Raw genomic sequence first — 7,703 nt, forward strand, 5'->3', positions numbered from 1 at the left:
CCCTTTATTTCATGTTTGTTTCCACTGGTTGCTCAGATTTCTTCTCACTAAGATCCATTTTAAACATAAAAATCTCCAACTCCAAGCTAACATCCTATTCAAAGACAGGATGGCGTCCCATTGTTTGCCCAGCATGGGGAACACCAACTTCTGTTGTACAAATGGTGTGTGGTCATCTCCGAAGGCTGTGAAAAAAAAAAAAAAAAACTGTTTAATTCAAGGATTACCTCCCTGTGTGCTTTTCTGCAGAACTGAATCAGATAATAGTTAGTTTCCATGACTTCCAAATTGAATCTCCCAGAAAACTTGCAGGGGGAAAAAAAAAAACTAATTGCAAATATGAATAAACGCAAAATCAAAATGCTTTTTCAGTAAACTTAGAGTTGACTCAAAAGAGCCTGCCATTTGCCTCTTTGTAGTAAACATGAAAAAAAAAAAAAAGGAAAATGAAAAGAAAAGCTTGAGTAGTTTTGCATTCCAGAAAATATAATTAATACCCAAATACTAACTTCTGAAAATTCCTTAACTCTGTTTGCCTTGAGTGATACCACAGTTGATTAGAAGCCCTGGTAAAGTATGCCAAATGTATGCGCACTTTATTCACTGGGAGGGTTATTTGAGTAGCTAAGTTATACTTAACAAGCTAGCTTTCCTAATACCCATCTTTTAATCTCCGCAAGGGTATAGTGCAAAATGCATTAACAATACCAAACAAATCTTGGTTGGAGCAGAAAATACCAATAATGATTCAGTTTTAATTTAACGTTTAATCATCCTAATTGGCACAGGATTCCTCTGCACATTCAAGGTGCTATTTTAAGCCCTTTCTGTCTCTCTCACTGCTTTAAAATAATGTAAACAAAATACGCTAAAGTTATGTTGCTTAACTTGGGATGAAAATAATGTGACAAAAATTCTGTTTAAAGTTTCTTATTTTGACAACCAATTTTAAATGATGCATCCATTTCAGATGCTTATTTTAAACTAGGAAATGCAATTCCTAATATATTCAACCGAAATGTTATTTCTTTCTCTTTGCACATTTCCATATGTAATGGTTATGTTTCCATCTACTTTTACAGCCAATTATGAAGGAACAAAAGCTATTCTGTTTGTTCACACATTTTCAACAAAATGCATTAAAACTATTATGTCAGCATGTTCTATTAAGCTCTGCATTCAGTGGAAAATACTTTTCAACCAGCTCACATTTATCAAAACATAAAGCCACTTTAAAACACAGTTTTGCTTGGTCAGCTGGGCTTAGACAAATAATGACAGATTCAGAACTAAATAACTAGCAAGGGAAATCAGAAAACTGACTTCATCAATTGTACACATTACAATGCAGTTGCTTCAAATATTTAGCACATCTGTGCTCACGATTAAAGGGCATTTTTAATTCTTTATAACTTGCAAACATCTGATATTCTCATAATATAGAGAGAAAATAAAAAGGTTACTTTACAGGATTTAGCTGATTATTACTTTCCTGTGCTCCAATTCTGCATTTGTGCTGTTTCAAGACTCACTTGAGAATTTTCAAGTTTTTTGACCTGAACGTTTTTACATTTAGGGTTGTGCTAACTGGATGGAAAATATAGACATTAAAAAATAAGTGCCTGCCTTCTTCTAAGAAAGAGACTGTGTTTAAAAAAAGCTGCCCATATTTTAGCTTAGATTTTCACATTTTAATAAGCTGACATTTGATCTCACTGTAGAGTCAAATAATTTAATTTCCTGATGTTTATGAACACCAAAAAAAAAATCCTGATATCTATTTTGATTTATTTCAAAAGCAGGTGTCGCTACACTATAATAGTTCTTAACTTTAAATCTATCTGCCTTCTGAACAGAATTCCAATGAAACAGCTTTATAAAAAAAAAAAAAAAAAAGACAAAACATGAGGACTAGTTTGAATCTTTAACTACCAAAGGAAATATTTTAAGTTGTAATAAGATATACACACACACAAACATGTTCTAATTCATTTTTCTGACCATTTGCTATCTTGCATCTCTCTCAATAATCTGTTACACAGGATTGCAACTGGTGACCCCCTTATAGTAAATACAGTTGCCTTGTTCCCTGTACTATGGTGAAAACAATATTCCAGTTCCTCTTCTATGGATTTTGCATACAAATTAATTTTGTAATCGTGGTCATATAGAAAAATTTAAGAAGTAGTGGTTTTCTAAGTATGTACACACAAAAAGATATTTGGAATTTTCTGGGTTTCTTTTCCCCGCTCTGGGTCAGGAGAGGAGGTGATCTTATAGCTCCAGCCAATGTATATGAAAATCCCAGATGTTTTAGTTCTCATTGTACTGTTTAGGTTCTTGATGCCCAATTCAAATGTGTCAGTTTTCATCATCTGAACTAAACATTGCAGAATAGGAGACAGAAAATTGAAGTGTTCCAGTGTATCTGTCTGCTGAGAAAACAAAAATACAACTATGCCCCACACTGAAAGGTTTAGCCATCCAGGAAAACAAAACAAAACAAAACAACACAACAGCCCTACTGTACCATGTTGAGTTTTCTTTTTTGGAGCTCCCCGGAAAGACCCTTCACTTTACTTCCCATTACCTTCAGATCACATTAACATTTTTAATAAAACCTCACAAGATTGTGATTTTGGAACCTATCATTTTAACTGGCTGCTCCTTTTTGTAGACCAATTTCGAAAGGCTATCACAAACATTTTTGATTGATTGGTCTTTTCTCTTGTTTTCTTTTTCTTTCACAGACCTGGGAAAAACCTGCATCCGAATGTCCAGCTTAAGATTCCAAAGCAATTTTCAACACCGCCACATATGCTCTGCATATTTTCTGTAATGTCTTAAGTTTCTTCTATGGGATATGCAACCACATGACACATTTTACTGGCCTCCTTCAAGTCCCCTCACTGTTCTGGCTGGGATTAGCGTATTCTCGAGGGGAAGAATACAAGGGAAAAATCTCTGAAAAAATAACAACACGGACAAGACAGTCCTTTGAAAATCGTGATACCAGCCCACCTAATGTACACAATAAATGAAAGGGAAAAATGTCTTCCCCTTGGATGAATCAAACTGAACACTAGATGGGGTTCCAGTTGCAAGGGTTTGTTCAAAAACTTCTTTGTGGCTTTCCTCTTCCAGTGACGCGTAAAAGAGACTGCTTAAGGCGAGATCTAAACTTTGACTACATAAACATTGGCAAAGGCACAAGAAACTAAATCCCTGTTGTTTGAGGGTAAAACTGAGCTATGGGAACTACCTGTCAATCTTCCCCTTTGGGGGTCTGGCATCTGAGGGTGACAGGGGAATAAGGTTAGGAAAAGAAGCCAAGCTGATAAGGTGAAACTAAAATAAACTTCGAACTTCCTGCTAAGTGACTAGCAAGACTCAATTTGGGGGTCACTGGGAAGATTCTGAAGGACATATTATGATCTGGACCTTGTCACCTCTGCATGGGAGGAGGCTAGCAAAGGTTAAAACAGCTCGACACATCTAGGTTTTCCAAAGCCTGGCACACCGACTTTTTTTCTTTTGGAGGGGGAGGGGTGCTGGTTCTTGGGATAATTTACCATCTCCTTCGTTCAACTGCTCAATGACTGCCGTTTTGGTAATCTAAGAATATTTGGGAAGACTGGGCTAGCTGTATCAGGAGGTACCTTAGAAAAACCGAATTAAGTCTGCAGAAGGAATTAGTTCTGGTTACTCCACTGAGCTTGGCTTTTCCCAATTTCAAAAAAACTGAACTTGCTGGTCAAAGTCTCCCCCAGCTTTTCGGTAAGATCTCTGTGTTAAAAATTTGGGTTTCTGCTTTCTAAAGGACTGTGGGTCAAGACAACTTGCTACCTGCGAAAGTAGAAAGAAATGAAATAAAGTCCCCAAAGAATAACCTATAAATTGGCACTCGTGCCTATAAACCATAGGTGAACCTGGATGTAAAATAAATCACAAAACATTCGGTATCACAAATCCACTTTCACACACGCTCTCTCGTGTCCATCCACCCTTCGCTTGTTTGTGTGTTTGTCACATTTTTGGAAGTATGTACAGCCTGCAGCAAATCCCCCCTAAACAGTTTGCATTTTCTCAACCAGAATCTTCCATTATACCACAAACTTAAAATAGGCCTGATTAAACATGAGTACTTTCCAACTGCCTTATCGTGCAGGTGTCGGTTTTTCAAAAAAAGCCATTAATTACAGTTCTCTCTAACCTTTGGGCCCAGAAATCAATGTGTTGCCATTAAGCTGCTCACAATGAGTAAATTACTTTGGTAAATAATGGAATTTCATTATTAATATAAATAAGAGGAATTTTTATGATACTTTATATGAGAGGCAGGGTGTTATCTCCAGTTCATGATGCTTTTATCTTTCTTCCAATATGATCTTTTCCTTGAAAAGGCTGGGCACCGAAATCCTTTCTTAATAGATGAATGGAGTCTGAGTGGGCCATCCATGTAGTTCCAGGAATCTTAAAAACACCACCCAAAGAAGAAAAACCCAACACACACACACACACACACACACACACACACACACACCCCCCCCTCTGAAATCCAAATCTCTAGTAAAGAACCCACATATAAAATCATTAGATTCTAATGTGCCCTTTCCTCAGAATTATTTATCTCGGTAAATAATTTTCCCAATGGCAGTCATCTTTCTACAAGTAATTCGAGACTTGTTGAATATCATTTAAGAGACAAGTAAGGTGCCAAAATTTTGGTTTCATAGGAAACAGAAAAATCCCCCAGTTTATTTTAGGGTTTTATAGCTGCACCAAAAGTAGAAGTAAAATATGAACATCGTAAGACTGACCAAATAATCTTGTTTTCTTGAACTTGTTCCGATGAAGTTATCCTCGGGGCTGCTGAGCCTGGCTGGGATTTTCTTTGTACGCGCGCACACACTTAAACACACACAGGCGTGACATGCAGCACAGCAAGGCTGGCTGCTCCCGGCCTTGGGAGTCGCTCCTTCAGGGCTGTGGTAACTGGGGTCTACAAACTTTTCTAGCTCCCACTCTGGGCCGAGGTCACGAAATTGGAGGTGCCAGCATCTGCTAAGGGCACCGCCGACTAGATTTCATTTGGTATGTTCAGCATTTCATTTGCCATATTGTAAGCCCATTTCAAGATAGAAAAAAAAGGAACCACATTGTTTAAGGAAAGGTTTATCTTCTAAAAATTTAACAATTTTGTGTAGATTAAAACAAACCGGCAAACCAAAAAACAGAACCCGACAACTCTTTGAAGTGTATTTTCTGGGTGGATAGAAGAATGGGTTGCTGAATATACTGCATGAAAGGTGGTGACTTTTTAAAGGTAACTTGGAGACAAGTCATGATCTCTCAGTTCTCTGTAGCTCACAACTATTCCCAAATAAAAAGAACTGGAGTGTGTAAGGCCCTCCTGTAAATCAGACATGGAGGAGGATTAGTTGTGTACTAATATTATTACAACATACTAAATCCTGTAACCCTATTACAAAATCTACCCTCTAGGCAGCTTCTCCTAAACTTATTGTTCAACCATGTAAAAACAGTCATAATCTAAAACCATTACAACTGGAGAAAAGGAGGGGGGTAGGGAGAGGTGAGAAAGGGGGCTGGGAGGCGAGTGTTTCCTACGGTGCCCCTAACAGTTTACTGCCTCTTAGGACAATGAACCAGCTTTTGGGGATAAAAAAGAAAAAAAAGAAAGGAAGGAAGGAAGGAAAAAAGTAAAAGAAAGGGAAAAAAGAAAGAAAGGAAACTTGATTCAGTGACTTAACTAACTTACCTCAAAGCTCAAATAAACTAAAAAAGAAAAAAAACAGTCCTAATAAATAATAATGGTCAGAGGTAGTGAACTCCTTTTATGCTATCGCTTTATGAGAAGCCTTAACTATTAAAAACTCCGGATTCAGAAGGCGACAGGAAAAAGGCAAAGATCTAGCAAGCATCAATTCTCCGGGAAGCCTGAGCCTTTATTTTTTCTTTTTTGAAAATATAGAAAATCAGTACACATTTATTAAAAAAAAAAAAAAAAAAAAAGACTTACAAAACTCTTGCCTCTCCTCCCATGAGGTTTGGTCCTCTACAAACTGTTAACTTTAACAGTATTACTGTGAGGAAGGTCTCACCAGAAACTTTAGGAAAGATGGGTGTGGGAGTGAGATGCAGAAGAAACCAGCTGAGAAAACCCAGAAAAATACCGTGGCAGCGGCCTTGGGTAATTCACCTCACTGTACCTCGACTACCCGGTCTCGCCTGGGGTGGGAAGCGGGGATCAGGGGTTCTTCTCAGAGGACTGAGAAATCGCAGAGGCTCTGGGTAAGGCTTGAAGCTCGAGAAAGTACTGGGGTGGAGGGAGCAAATATTGTAAACAAATTCCTTAATCGGTCTCTGTTCTCCCCAATTTCTTAAGGGACCCCCCACGCCAGGAGTCCCCTTTCAGGACAGTCGGGGTTTAGGGGGTGGGAGTCCCTTCGCTTCTCTGCCTGGGTTCTGCGCGGATCCCTGCGCCCCAGCTCTGCTGAGAAGCAGGCCTCTCAGGAAGGACCCCGGGACCTTGGGGCCCGGGCGGCCGCAGAGTTTAGGGGACAGAGGTGCCGACCAAAGGGCACGCTTTGGAGCCCTATCGGGGTCCAGCTCCCTCCTCCACACCCCAAAATGACGCCCGGGACTGGAGCATCCCGAGTCGCGGAGACCGCTTGGGGGTTGCCCCTCGTCCTTCCGCAGCCGAGGGGCAAACATTGTGCCCGGGGAACCGAGCCCGAGCACCGCTCCATCGCCTCTGGCCCTGGGCCTGGGAGCTCGGAGGCCCCTAAAGTGAAACACCTTTAGGAATAAGGAAGGATTCGAGGTGTCCTCCCTCTGTACCCCCGATTCCCTGCCCGGATCTCTCCCACTCTCGGCCTTAGCTCCCTAACACAAACTTTGTTCTGGACTTGTTCGTTCCCTTCGGGATCCCTCAGTTGTCGTCTCCATCGTAAGAAGCTAGTGCCTCTGTTTTAGGGGGATTCTCTCGTGGCTAGATAGCCCCCCAGCTCTGGAAAAAACGACCCTTACGACTCCTGGAAGTACAAGGTACCACGATCCTCAGCGGGAGCCAACCGAGTTTAAAGATTTCTTGGGGGCGCGGGGGATGCATGCGCTGGGAGAAGAGATGCTGGGATAAACTTGGGGAGCCGGACCCCGACACTTTGTGGCCCCGTCTGCCGGCACTCAGTCTGCGGAGTACCCAGCAGCAAAGGGCACTCTCCACTCCGGCCCCCACCCCGGTGTGTCAGGCGCGGGCGCCCCAACACAGGTCCCCATCTTCTTGCAGCTCCGAACTCCCAAAGGCACCCCATTCCGCGGTGCGGGCCCAGGAGGAGTGGGAACGTTGGGGGGAGGGGGAGCGCGACGCAGGGAGCTCCCCCCACGTTCCGAGTTGAGCCCAGAGCACAAAGTAAACTTCCTTCCCTCAGGCAGCAGGGCCAGGGCGGCGGAGGCCAGGCCGGGGCCCCGGGCGCGGGCCGGGAAGCCCGTGGAGCCCCGCGCAGGCAGGGGCCGACGGCCTCTGCCGGCACCCGCGCCCCGCCGGGCACCCGGGCCCCTGCCGCAGCTTGGCGGAAAAGCCGGGACGGAGAAGCAAGGCCGGCGTGCCCTCTCTCCTCCCCACAGGAGGACCCAACAACTCCGGAAAGATCCTGCCGAGAGAAGTGTTTGCTTTCCCC

General features: G+C 42.4%; 1 long non-coding RNA gene across 1 annotated transcript in view; it reads right to left on the reverse strand.

Annotated features, from left to right (window-relative positions):
* The window catches only part of LOC309648989, a 1,142,769-nt gene that overhangs the window by 537,980 nt on the left and 597,086 nt on the right, over nt 1–7,703 (reverse strand). The window lies entirely within an intron of this gene.

This window comes from Balaenoptera physalus (genome assembly GCF_965194825.1).
Source record: "Balaenoptera physalus genome assembly, chromosome: 19".
In the NCBI taxonomy this organism is placed as follows: Eukaryota; Metazoa; Chordata; class Mammalia; order Artiodactyla; family Balaenopteridae; genus Balaenoptera; species Balaenoptera physalus.